Below are 14,694 nucleotides of genomic sequence, written 5' to 3' on the forward strand. Positions count from 1 at the left end.
TCTGGCTCAGCCATTCTTGCATTGTTCAACAATTATGGGTACTCCATTTACTGGCATCTAACCTTTTTATTTTTTATTTTCTACCATGGTTGTTGTTACTGTTCAGTCGTTCAGTCGTGTCCGACTCTTCGTGACCCCATGGACCATAGCATGCCAGGCCTTCCTGTCCTGCGCTCTCTCCCGGAGTGTGCTCAAGTTCATATTCATTGCATCGGTGATACTATCTAGCCATCTCATCCTCTGCCGTCCCCTTCTCCTTTTGCCTTCAATCTTTCCCAGCATCAGAGTCTTTTCCAGGGAGTTTTCTCTTCACATTAGGTGGCCAAAATATTTGAGCTTCAGTTTCAGTATCTGTCCTTCCAATGAGCACTCAGGGTTGATTTCCTTTAGGATGCACTGATTTGACCTCCTTGCAGTCCAGGGGACTCGTAAGAGACTTCTCCAGCACCACAATTTGAAAGCATCGATTCTTTGGCGCTCAGCCTTCCTTATAGTCCAGCTCTCACATAGCTTTGATTATACGAACCTTTGTCGGCAACGTGATGTTTCTGCGTCTTACTATGCTGTCTAGGTTTGCCATAGCTTTCCACCCAAGGAGCAAGTGTCTTTTAATTTCATGGCTACAGTCACCGTCTGCGGTGATCTTGGAGCCCAAGAAAATAAAATCTGTCACTGCTTCCATTTCTTCCCCTTCCATATGCCAGGAAGTGATGGGGCCAGATGCCATGATCTTAGTTTTTTTTAATGTTGGGTTTCAAACCAGCTTTTGCACTCTCCACTTTCACCCTCAACAAGAGGCTCTTGAGATCCTCTTCGCTTTCTGCCATTAGGGTGGTATCGTCTGCGTATCTGAGGTTGTTGATAATTCTCCTGGCAATCTTAATTCCGACCTGTGATTCATCCAACCTGGCGTTTCTCATGATGTACTCTGCATATAAATTAATATATTCCAAAGTAACTCATAGTGTCTCTTTCTAAAAAAAACCCTTCTTCCAAACAGCCAAGCAAGATATTCATAGCTTACAAGGCAAGCTATAGGCTAATCACTGAACAAATTGCAAATATACTGTTTATAATCCGTAGTGCTTATTTGAAATGTATTCTTTTTTAGATATGTTGTAAAAGAAAAAGATATGACTATTTGTTTAGCTCTACTTTAATAATTATTTCTATTTTCCCTTTAATCCAAATTTTGTAAGTGTTTTTACCTAGTAGGAGAGGATTATTTATTTATTATCCCACCTTTCCACCCTGTCTAAAAACATGGATGTGCACCTTCTCTCTCTCTTGTTCTCTCTCTCTCTCTCTCTCTCACACACACACACACGTTCTTAATTGTCCCAAAGCATTAAATATGAAGAAGCTTTTTATCACTTTGGCAGAATTGGATCACCCTCAGAAAAAGGAGGAGAGGTGCCTATAGGGCAGCATGCATTTTAAAAAGCAGATTATATTTATTTGGTCTGGTTTACACATGCCTATACATCACTTATCCCTTTCACATCTTCCTTCCACATGTATACTGAATGTGTAGAAGGGGAGGAGTCCCACCCCTGACTTTCATAGGATGAAAGTATGAAAGGGGCTCCACTTATGTATAGCTCCTCTATGCAACTGGGAATTCTGATCACACAGGGTCATGGCTGTACACACACAGACCCATTTCACACTTCTTCTGAACACGTGGAAATCTGGGGCAGAGCCAGCAGGCATGTTCCTTCACACTCTTCATACGTTCAGTATACATGTGGAGGAAAGGTGAAGGGTAACTCACAGCCTGAATGTGTGAATGTATTGAATTATAAAACATTGTGTTTAAGGTGTCAGCTAATATGAAGTTCTGTCTGTTGCCTATTGACTCATTAAACCATACAACTGACCACTTGATGCAGCCATTAAGAGATGGACATGCAGATGTGGGCCAAATATAAGGCTTCATATTTATGATTTATTTTAAGAATGTATTAACTGCTTTCAATTAAAAATGGACTTTAGGGCAGTATACATAAAAATCTGAAATCAGTACAATGTTAAAACAATATCAAACATTAAAGTACAATGCGAGTACTTTCAATCATATAGATGCAATGCGAGAAAGGGCCTCCCCAAATAATCTTAGAGCATGGGCAAGTTGAAGATATTTGGGCTCCAAGCTGTTTAGGGCTTTAAAACTAAGCATCAGCACCTTGAGTTGGGCTCAGTATTGACTGTATTTTCTTCAGAACTTATGTAACATTGCTCCATCTACTTAAACCAGCCAAAATTCAAGCAGCCATATTCAGTATTAATTGAAGTTTCCAAACCATTTTCAACCTGGAGGTTGTTTATTAGATATGATGACAGTTTTCTATTGAAACTGACATATTTTATTGCACTGGGCAAATTCTAGCAATAATCTTTGCATGAAGAAAATACTACGTAGTTGCAGAAAAATGTGATACACAGCATAACAGTATAATTTCTCAAAAATTATGTCTATAAATTACTGTTTTATGGCCAGCCTTAATCTTTTCAGGAAGATTAGAGGTTGGTTAATTTATGAAGCTAACTACCAGGGCAACTTGTAAGGGAAGGAAAACTTTAAACCTATTTGACTGGCCAGAGGTTGCAAATGTGGGTTTGCTGTAGCTAAGGCCTACTTTTTCCTGGTATTGTACTGAAATTGAAAAGAAGCACCCAGGAGTACTCTGAACATGTTGAACTTTGGTGCCTGCACAGATTTTGGCAAGTACTTCCTAGTTCTCATCCATTCTTTCTCAACCTGAAAATATTTAAACAGGCAGATTTTCACAATCATACTGTAATCCTGTGGCACCTTACAGACTAAATTGACTTAATGGGGAAATGGTTTTATTGGTAATAGCATAGTTCATCAGATACATTGTGTGGACTGAGTAGATGCTAGTTACTTTCTGTGTTATGCATTTGAAAAGTTTTATTCTTGCCTACAAAATGTTTCCTGATGATGATACCCATGCACCAATAAAGCAGCTAGCCTTTGAAGTGCCAGTGTAATTTTGTCTTTTACATTCTTAAATACTGATGTGCCTATCCTTCTAGAATGTACAAGAATCTAGGACTTCTCTTGTGAAGGAAAGCCAGCATGGTGTAGTGGCTAGAGTGCTGGACTGGGAGTTGGGAGATCCGGGTTCTAGTCCCCACTCGGCCATGGAAGCTCACTGGGTGACTTTGGGCCAGTCACATACTCTCAGCCCAACCTACCTCACAGGGTAGTTGTTGTGAGGATAAAATGGAGAGGAGGAGGATTATGTACGCCACCTTGAGTTCCTTGGAGGAAAAAAGGTGGGATATAAATGTAATAAATAAATAAAATAAATAAATAAGGAAACTGATCCTATAAAATATACCTTGAATATTCCACCATTTTAGGAAAAAGAAGAGGATCTGAACCAAGTATCAGAGAATTAGTTTAACTTCCTCCAACTCCAATACCATAAAAAGATATAAAGTCATGTCCGAAAATACTCAGGAGTTGTTGGTTCCAACAGTTGCCAAAAGGTCAACTTCTGCTAGAGGATTGTACTGTTGAAGAACTTGACCTACACAGTAGTGCCTCTTCTGATCATTGCCTTCTCTAGCTTTTTGCTGCTTTCAGGAGGACAAATAATCTGCTTTAAAATCAGACCTTCTCTCAGACACTTTTCCTGTTAGGCATTTTTGTAAGGCATCAGTTTGTAAGGCATCAGTTTTAACACAGTGGTATGGAGAATTGAAAGACCAGATAGTTGTCTAGCATCTTGTGTCCATCATATCTGCCTGGAAAGCTTTTAAACTTAAGTTTTCTTTCTTCATGCCTGTTAAAAATAAGGGAATAAAATTTAGCGTTGTGAAGGAGGTGCAGTCAGGAGTAAACTGGATGCAAGTTATCTTAAATGAAAAGAGGCCTAAAAGATTTCAAGGGCTGCTTTAAAGATGGAGAACAGAGAGAGATGCAAGAGAGAGTAGGACAAGCAATAGCAGCAGCAGCAGCACAGATATATCCAGAAAATAAGGGAAAATGTTTACATCTGGAACAAGTGCCTAAATTTGTTGTGACAGTTCCTTTCTTGATATCTGTGATTCTAGGCTTTTATTATCTATTGACAGCATGGAGACAATTGGCCAGAATCCAGTGGTTTAGTCTTGAAGGCCAGAAGCACAGCCAAGGCTTTCTCATTTATTCACTGATCTCTCACAAACAGGTGGACAGTATGTTATTTTTGTAACAACAATAAAACAATGTACAGTAAATTCTTATCACCCCCTTTGGTACCTTAGAGAATGCATTCCTGGTTTATTCTATATATTGGATCATTCATATATTAAACACATAGATTTCTGCCTTACAGGGGTCTCTTAAGATAATACTTCTTCCTCTAATTTCTGTGCATGGTGAGATGGGGTCAGGTCTTGCACTTAAATGTGATCTCCCACCCCACTGCCACAATGTACTTAGGAGGCAATCCTTAACCTCAAAGCTCCCACATTCAAATAAAAATGATATGTGAGGCAACAGCAGTCAGTCTGATTATCCATAATTAAAACACAGTTACCAGATTAAAAGCAGCATAAAGAAGCAAGAGAACAAGGACCCAAAACTAACAATCAACATTTATCGAGTGATAGTTTTGGCTCCTTGTGTTCTTGCTTTTTCTTGCTAATTTTAGTCTGGTGATTGCGTTTTGACGATGGATTGCTATTTTTGTGCCTGTTTTTGAGCAACTCATTTTGGAGGGGGAAAAGCAGGGTATAAAATTTTGTATAAATAAATAATAAACATTGAAGAGAGAAAGAGAGAGAGAGAGAGAGACCTTTCCTCTCCCTGCCTAAAGACAAGGCCAGTCCTCACTAGCTGTACAGTAGAGGGTCAAACTGACCATGAGATGGAAGTGTGCAACTAGCTTTTCATCCGTTATAGTCCGCAACAATGCATACAGGGTTGGAAACAGAGATCTATTGACAAGGCACAATATTTATTATTGTAATTTAAGTAAAATAATATATGACCCTTTTCTCACACAATCCATTCCAACCACCAGTACTATCCTGAATATCACTTTCCCTCCGTCCCTCTTGTATCCTTCAACTCCCTCCCATTATGCTTCCCTTTTCTCCAGCACTATTTCTTTGAATGTATTCTCACAAACAACATGCCCTTTTTTCAAGATTAACAATCACTAATTAATATTTATTAATTTGATTTATATCCATCCACCTCCTTCCAAGGTGATCATAGTGGCATTTAGTTAAGGCCAAGTGACATATAGCCACTATCACTACTGGCTAGCTGATAACCAGGGCCTCTCAAGGTTTTAATTTCTGAGACATCTTGTGTGCATATGTATGTTTGTTATTTCTCCCAGGGGCACGTGGAAACAGTCAGCCACTGATGATTAAAATACATAAGATAACTCCAATTGATTATCGCCACTTTGAATGTGGACACGTGATTCCTACTTGTTTGACAAAGGGGTTAGAGTTTATTAAAATGTGTTTTATCCTTGTGGCAACATAACCACTACCAGTTCTTAACTTTGCATGTTTTTAATAACCTCCTCCGTCTTTCATGCCAGGCATTTTTTGCCCACCAAGGCCTTGTTGGTTTTAGCAAAGCATTCTAAACCACACTGGAAGGGGCTAGAGCGGCTGGTTACAATCATAATACACAGTCCACTTACTGGGAGATCTAGGCTGAATCTCTGTGGTTAGAAGAACTCTGAGGATCCTGGCAGTTGGGAAAGCAGCAACAGCTTCAGACAGACCTAGGCCCTCTTCTGGGCTTTGAGTATGCCTTGTCCTCCTGGAGGCTGGGGAGAGTACAGTTCTTGGAAGGAGGAGATAAGAAGCATCAAGTTCTCCTCCTCCCAGCACACATCACGGCTGTGGGGAACAGCTGCCTTTTCTTCCTGGAGCCTTAGGAGACGTGGCATTGAGAACAAATCCCTCAGCAGCCAGGAGAAAATGGAAATGGAGGCCTTCACATGTAGCACACATCCCCACCCCAAGCTCTGGTCCCAGCTTTGGACAGTTCTTTGCCCCACTTGGAGCTTAGAGGGAAACAGCAGTGGCAGCTGCTTGCCTCCTTCTCAGTGCAAGACCTCAAACAATTACAGGGACACAGAGGCTTCCATGGACAGCTCTCCAACCTCTCTGCAGAAACATCGCCTTTGCCTCTCAGCAGCTTCTATAAACAAACAGAAGAGCCCTCCTGTACAACATGAGGAGTATTGCTGTGAGTATGGGTCACTGTCATATCTGCTGCTATGCTCCATGGGTGGTGTCTTGAGCTGTGGTGCAACCCACACAGCTGTGGTGCCACTGGATGTGGTGAAGTGTCGCATGCAGGTGGAACCTAAACGCTATCGGGGGCTTGTGCAAGGCCTTACTCTCACCGTGCAAGAGGAGGGAGCACGTGGTCTGGTCAAGGGATGGGCCCCAACAGCCATAGGCTATTCCATGCAAGGACTTGGCAAGTTTGGTCTCTATGAGTTCTTCAAGATATATTATTCTGACTTGCTGGGCCCTGAACAAGCTTATTTGTGGCGGACCAGCCTCTACCTTGCTGCTTCAGCCAGTGCTGAATTCTTTGCTGACATTGCTTTGGCCCCAATGGAAGCAGTCAAGGTACGAATTCAAACCCAGGAGGGCTATGCCAACACACTGCGGGAGGCAGCTCCCAAGATGTACATTGAGGAAGGCCTATGGGCTTTCTATAAGGGTGTATCTCCACTCTGGATGCGCCAGATCCCTTATACTATGATGAAGTTTTCCTGCTTTGAACGAACAGTAGAAGCTATCTATAAATATGTTGTACCAAAGCCACGCGATAAGTGCAGCAAGATGGAACAACTTGGAGTTACATTTGTTGGTGGATATATTGCCGGTATCTTCTGTGCTATAGTCTCACACCCAGCTGATTCCGTGGTGTCTGTGCTCAACAAAGAAAAGGGCAGCACCGCCATAGATGTCCTCAAGAGGTTGGGCATGTACGGCATCTGGAAAGGCCTCTTCACACGCATCCTGATGATTGGCACCCTCACTGCCCTGCAGTGGTTCATCTATGACTCAGTTAAGGTTTATCTCAAGCTGCCTCGGCCTCCACCACCTGAGATGCCTGCCTCTTTGAAGAAGAAACTCTCTAAAAAATAGACACACAGTATGAAACCTACGCTGCTGTGTTTCAAGGATGCCCTATTTCTATCAGAATTTCTAGTCCACTTAGACGTGGTTATCAGTGGACCATGGAAATCCATTATAGCCTTACTCTAATACGAAACTAAGTTGCATACTGCTTTAACAATCTATTAAATAAACTACTTTAAATGGTTATTTAATACAACATTAATGCATATAATTTAACAGAATAACAGTTTTGCAATTTCATTTTGCTATCAATTGTGCTCAAAATACATAGTGCATAATGTGGTTTATAGTTTTTATAGGCTGTTAAATATTTCAAGGTTAACCAGTTAATAGCAACTGCTAGATTAGTTGAGTGTTGTAATACTGTTGTGATGCTTTGAAAATTATTGTCAATTGGTCAAGTTGTTAGTAGTATCAGATGGCATCTTGATTTTGCTATAATAAGTTGCAGTACATTAGCTAAATCTGATGTTATGTTTGAAGCAACATCAAACTATATTCTCTGAAAAGTTGTACTCTGAAAGCCAGTGAGATTACATTACAGTGTTTTTTAGGATCACAGGCTTTGGCAGTGATCCAGAGAGGTTGTTTATGCATGGCAATGGATTGTGTACTTTTGGCAGGACTTTTTATTTTCTTTTGGCAGGCCCCTGTACCTTACCGCAAGCCTTATTGGAAGTATTCTGAGTTTTTTAAATGGTGTAGGTAGAGACTGCTGTGCTGGAAAACAACAAAATAGACTCATTGCGCATATCTTAGGATCGTGCTCCTTATGTTCATTGGACAATGCTTCTCTCTCTATAAGGAAGTAGTTTCCCCTGATTTTGAACAAGTCTACTTTTTCTTTAACAAGCATCCTACAAGTTACTAGCATTATACTGATAAAGGTACCACAGTATGGAAATATTTTTTCTATCCTTGCAGTTCAGCTAAAATTCTGCATGTGTATTTAACATACATGTTATGCTTTCTCTATAATTCATAGCTTGTTTTCTTACAATTTCATGTGGACATTTATTGCGGTAATAGCAAATAAAGTTATTGTGGAAATATAGGCTTCCCATCAGACAGTGTTTGCTAAAACATATTAGTAACTTCTCATTTCACACAGAAGCCAATCCTCCCTGCTCCCTCTTAAAGTTTCTTATTTCAAATATACGGTCTTGCAAGTTAATATTATTACCAGTATTGGTAGATGGTCCCCATTTATCTCTTAAATATGTAGTAATAATAACCTGCTTCTCAAGGTGTACTAAACTTGTTTACATATTTCTGCTATATCTAAAAGGACTTAATCATCATATTTTGGGGCCCAGTACAACCTTGTAACATAGGCCACTTCCCACACACATGCCACGATCCCATCCCATACATCTAGTCTCATGACTCATGAAAAAAAAGTTTCTATTTTAATTCTACATTTCTGAACTTACACCATGGCCCACATTTGAGCTTTTTCCTACCATGCCCCAAACACATCCCTTTTTGCTGTTCTTGTTTAACATAACATCCAACCTAAAGAAGACTCCTACAAAGCTTGTTGACTATTCTACAACTTTGGTCGGTCCTAAAAAAGCTATTATCCTGTCAATGTTTTGATTTTCTTTATTCTAATGGACCAACACAGTTACAAATGTAAATGGTTCAATTTATTTTACAGGTTTATTTTTCTGGCCTTTTTTGTTTCAAAAGTATGAATTTATGAATTATCTCCCCAAAGTCAATTTCTCTTGCAGATGTACCCTCAGTAGATACAATAACTAGGGGAGCAATCCTATGGCCACTAGACAGCGGCTAAACAGCCATAGGATATCTGGTTTTCCTGGAACTGACCTCCCCCCACTTCCGCGCTGCCTCAGAGGCAGCACGGAACAGCCCCATGCTCCACGCTTGCACGAGGAGTGTGGAGCAGCCGAAAAGGGGCGTTCTGAGGCAGGGAGGGTGGAAATGCCTGTACAACACATCCAATGTGTTGTACAGCAGCCTCCTTTCCTGCTCAGCCCTCCCGTGGCTAGACAGCCGCAATCGGCTGTCTAGCCAAAAATGCAGGGCAGGAGAAGTGTGCAGGGAATTAGCCGCTCCGTGCTTCTCCTGCCCTGCATTGGATAGCAGTCGCCTCCGAGTTCGGAGGCGGCCACCTATCTGAATAGGATTGCAACCTAGGTGGCTTAACTGTTCTTGTCCCATAGTAGAATATTGTAAGATAGCCAGACATAGAAGCATAGAAGCCAGACATAGAAGCATAGAAGCATGGTAATGTATGTGAGTGAACAAGACATTTAGTGTGTAGTCCAATACTCACCTGAGAGTAAGTCCCATTGAATTCTGTAATACTTCTGAGTAGACTTACAGAATTGCACTGTTAGTTGCATATATTTTGGGCTGCAAATCCTACCAGCACCACTTTCTCTGGGATCAATGTTCCTGATTGTTATGGTGTTTGTCCTCCCACCTTTCCCTCCCTCCTGTATATGCATAAGAAACTTTGGGACTGGTCGTTTTTGAGAAAGATTATTACATAGGGAAACACAAACCTGTCATTTCTCAAACTACATGTCCTAATTTAACTGCACAAGCACACTCTGTTCTAGAGAAGAGCCTGGGCCAGCATCTCACTGTTCAGAATATTGGTTGTTGTGCTATAACATGTTTCTGATTGGCTCGAGCAAATCTCATAGGATCTGGGCAACAGGTACAGAGATACAGGGAAATAAGTTTCCATAAATGTCCTCAAATATGTTCTACTACTTAGCTTCATTTTCCCTCTCATGGTAGTGGGATTGCAGCTTAGGCCAGGGTCTTCTGGATCTCTAGGTCCCAGTAGAATGCACCCTCCCCCACATTTGGCCATATGCGAATTGTAGTCCAACACACCTGGAGAGCAAGGATGGGGGAGGGTGTTTCAGATGATATTTTAGAAGGCTCAAAAGACATGTGACATAGACATACATGAAAATAGCATGAGATACATGAAAGTGGTGTATCATAGTAAAATATAGCTGGAGTAAAAGTTATCTGCCTAAATAAGAAAAGAACCTATGGGAAACATATTTCTTGATTTCTCCACAGTAAAGTGTGGCTTTCTTATGCAAATCATTATTTTATGAAAGCAGGAGTGCAAATACACTTTTTGGTAAAAGATGCATTTTGTAAAAAGATAGAACCAATCAGAACTCCCCCTGCCCTCTACATTTCCTTCCAACAATTCAAAATGTGAATATATTTTGACATGCAAATTATTTTGCATACATTTTTTCCTATTGTGATGATCAGCATGTGCTGATTGTAGCCTACAATTCTTCGTGGAGTGATAAGAATACAACAGCTGGATGTGTTTCAGTAGTGAACATCTGAAGAATATCATGTTTACACAGTGCTCTTGTTCCAGCTGGAGACTTAAACAAAAATAATTCAGGTTAGAAAAGCATCTTTCAAGAATGGTTTTGAATTGTAATTAGAAGGGTTATCACCTTTTCCAGGCAGAGGCACACAGAACTAGTTTTTAGAATTACTACTTGATGCTTCACCTCTTAAGCTTTTGGGGGATTATTCTGGTTTACATAGATAGAGGATTCCACTATTAGGGAGGTTGAAGAGTCTGACATTAGCCCAAGCACCCAACATTAAACTAAGGTTGCCACTATTTTTCTGACAGAGATGCCACATGACTGATGACAATTCAGCAGTTGCAGATTTCCCAACTATTTCTGTTTCTTCAAAAGCTAAAGTTTCCCTTTCACTTTGCTTGCTTGTCATTAGGGGCACATCTACATGGGAGATTTTCTCCGATGCTGCTTTGGCTTAAAGTCATTAGGGACACATGTTGTCATGGCCACTCTGCTGCCACTCTGGAGTTTACCTGTGAGGAAGCCACATTTTTGCAGAGTACTTTTATTCCATTGATTTTCTTTAATTCGGCTCCCCTGCGGTAGAGAAGCTGTGTGCCCAATTTGGAATGATGGGGGCATTCCTAGGGGTGTGTCTTTCATCTGGTCCTGCCCTCGGTAAACTATGTAACTAGAGTAACTCACCTGCCTTTCCAGCACTATTTTGAGCCTTCAGAATCTGAAATCGCTTCCCTGATATTGTGTAAAGTCTGATGCATAAGAGTTTTATTGCAGTAGGGATCAGGCAAGGTCTCAGGATCAAGGGAGCCTCTCATTGTGAACAGGAGAAAGTGCCCAGAGAAGGAGAAAGGGTGGGGTGGGGTGGAAGCTATAACTCTGGGACAGTTTGCTGGAATGGGGAGAAATTGGGGGTCAGGGATGCTCTCGGGGAGAATCTTCAGATGCTGCAATTGAGAATTGGGGATTTCGGCTTCTTCAGGCAAAAGTGTGCACATTGGGGGAAAGGTTGGGAGAGGAATAACTGTGACAGTTTGCTGGGATGGGGCAAAATTGGGAGAGGGGAGGCTGCACTCAAGCGGAGCCTTCAGATGCTGCACTCAAGAATCAGGGATTTTGGCTTCTTCCAGCAAAAGTACACATATTGGGAAAAATTGAGTGGGAGCAATAACTCAGCAACAGTTTGCTGGAATGGGGCAAAATTGGGGTGGTGGGCTGCTCTCATAGGGAGGCTTCAGATGCTGTACTAGAGAATCAGGGATTTTGGCTTCTTCATGCAAAAGAGGGGGACACTTGGATTGGGGCGGAACAAGCCTCTCTCATTGGTTGAGCAGCCCCTGCCAGGTTGATGATGTTCCATTCTACTCCCACCAAACCCGGACGTATTCCTTTAAAGTGCTGTGTGACCCATGAAGAAAACTGGATTTTAATGGTATGATACACTTGGCTTTTCTTGCTTTGTGTGTCCCTGACAGACCAAAGCCAACTGGATAATACTCCAATGTACTTCTCATTCCATTGCTGTGAACATCCCCCCTATATCAAAGTGTTCAGGGGAGTTATTAACTGTGTGAACAGTACCTCCAAGCCTAGAACAGAACTTAGAAGGCAACATATTTTCTGAAGCAGATTTCAAATTGATTTTTGACATTCTTACTTTTGTGTAAATTGCACGGTATCTCAGAGTTAAGATACTGAAATCAATAAATTGCAGAATGGCTAGTGATAGCCACATGTTTATGGCTCTTCACAGTGCGGATCTTTGCAGGTTTGGGGCTTCATCAGTGCCTTTGCAGCTTCCATTCTTCACTCCCAAGAGTATCTACCCCATTGCCAAATTATATGTGCTAACAGTTTCTCTCTCTGTCCTTGGTAGAATATGGAAACTGGTGCACCTCAGCAAGATGGCCTGAGAAAGTCTTTGGGTTTTATATTGACACCAAGTGTTTGAACTGGAGTAATTTGAAATGGATAGATGGCAGGTCACCTTGAACGTGCTGGAACAACCATCCACTATTAATGTTGGCATTTCTAAAAGCTGACTGAGGTTAATGTTTCTCTGAAAAGCATGTTTGGTTGCCTAATTGATTTGACAGTTTTAAAGTTTTTCTGACTATTGAACTGACAATTTCCTGACTAGACCCTGAAGCCAATATTTTTCATCATATTTGTGGCTCATGGGAAATTCTGGATGGACAGAATAATCGTAGAAATCAAATCTCAATTGCTTTGGAGAAGTTCACATAACAGTAGTAGTTTACTTGACTGCAAATATTACTAGACATTTCCTTACATTGCTGGGATAAGGAGTGATTGGAATATTTTAACAAAATACCCTGATCAGGATAATAAAATATGACAAATTGTCCTAACTAGAGATAGGTTATGTATCCCCCCCCCCCGCTTCTTACCATGAATAAAAGGTAAAAGGATTGTGTTGTGGAACTAGCTGTGCATTCTGAAGTGTTTATATTCACAAAAAACACAGGTTACAAAATCCTGTGACCTGTAGATTATTGCCATCGATCATAGTAACCAAAATCTAATGAGTGAATATAACCTAGATCAAGCATACTTCTGCTAGGATCCCTGTTAGCCTTGCCTCTTTTATTTAACAACTTTCTCACTTTATAACAGTTCTACTCTGAATAAAGATAAACTCTGTTATGATTAATTAACAAAACATTATGAATTAAGAAGACTGTGCCCTGTGTGAGGAGCAGAAGCATAGCCAAGCTTACAATTAAAAACAATTGCCTAATTTGTAGTTCTGTTCTTAGTGAGCTGTAAAAGCAGAATAGCTCTTAATACTTTGTTATATATCTTACCCATTAAAGAAGGGCTTTAATAGGAAGATATTTAAATGTACCATAAGCCAGGAGAAGGGTATTTACAGCAAAAGAATAAAGCTAATAAAAACTTTGGATATGCTATTTCCCCATCTGAGGCAGAAATGCTAATCCTAATCTCTTGTTTGATCTATCTTGCTCTGACTTTTAAGAGGATTTTGGAGTATGATCTTTCTGGATCAAGTGGGATGAGAAAAAAATATATAAACATCTGTTTTATAGTTCATTTTATTTTTAGTTGGATTTTGCTTTCCTAGCTGTACTTGGAACCCTAATTGGCTACTTTAAAAACTGGTAAATGCTGGTAAGGCTGTCTCTCCTTGCACCAGTGCCCTTGTACTTGTTGAACCTTTTGTTTTTAATTTTTCAAAATGTAATATAATTCTTTGAAGCCCATTTGCTTCTTCTTTCCAATGCTACAGTCAGAACCAGCCCTACCATTGGGTAACATGAGTGGCTGCCTTAGGTGGCAGATGCTGGGTAAACAGCAATAAGGTGTTGGAGGACAGAGGTATGGATACTACTCAGGTTGCACTTTACCCCCTAAGCTACCTTGCTGTCCTCAGGTGTGGTGGAGGATGCTGTCACTTTGCCAGTGTTGAAGTAAGAGTCAACTATTGATCTTGCTGATTTCTTTATGTAGAATGGGAGGGGGATTTTATTCTTTGCCTCAGGCAGCAAAATGTCTTGGGCCCTGGCTTGACCACATATTTCTCTTGGAAAGTAGTGGCCTCTCATTTACTAGAGTTTTTAAAGCAGAGTCTGGATGACCACCTATCAGGGGTGCTGTAGCAATGAGTTTCCTCCATAAACAGTGGGTTGGACCAGATGAATGCTGAGGTCCTTTCCATCTCTATGATTCTATAGATTACACACGTGTACAATGAACTGCCCCTGCCCATCCTACCTATGGGTGTACAGCATAAATTGATACCAATCATACGTGCATCCAAACTGTGTGTGCATAGGCTCTGTCTGAACAATTGGGAACCCTCCAAAGACAGACAACTCAGCATGTATATAGAGCTTACATGAGCACATCTTGTACTTATGGAGACTGTATGCTGACTGTGATCCCACCCCCCACCCCCCATATGCACATTCACAATAGATACATTTACAGAATACACATGTAACATGTGCAGGACTAAAGAGGCAAGCAACTGTATGGCTACAGCTGCAGAGCAAGGCTATTTCCGCCTCTCCCCATTAATTACTTGTTGATGGGATAATTTATTGTTTGTAATTGTTTTTATAAGCTGCCTTGCGCATTTTAATGGAAACTGGTATATATATTTTAATGCTTTCGAACTGTGGTGCTGGAGAAGATTCTTATGAGCCCCCTGGACTGCAAGGAG

At 40.8% G+C, this 14,694-nt stretch overlaps 1 pseudogene across 1 annotated transcript; it reads left to right on the top strand.

Moving 5' to 3' along the window:
* Positions 1–5,707: 5,707 nt before the first annotated feature.
* LOC146348151 (solute carrier family 25 member 3 pseudogene) lies at positions 5,708–8,217 on the top strand (annotated as a pseudogene). Its single transcript, XR_014790553.1, has one exon. The product of XR_014790553.1 is annotated as a solute carrier family 25 member 3 pseudogene (transcript).
* Positions 8,218–14,694: the final 6,477 nt, after the last annotated feature.

The sequence above is a fragment of the Heloderma suspectum genome, chromosome 4, assembly GCF_057233095.1.
Source record: "Heloderma suspectum isolate Gila_16-S chromosome 4, 16-S_ref, whole genome shotgun sequence".
Taxonomy (NCBI): Eukaryota; Metazoa; Chordata; class Lepidosauria; order Squamata; family Helodermatidae; genus Heloderma; species Heloderma suspectum.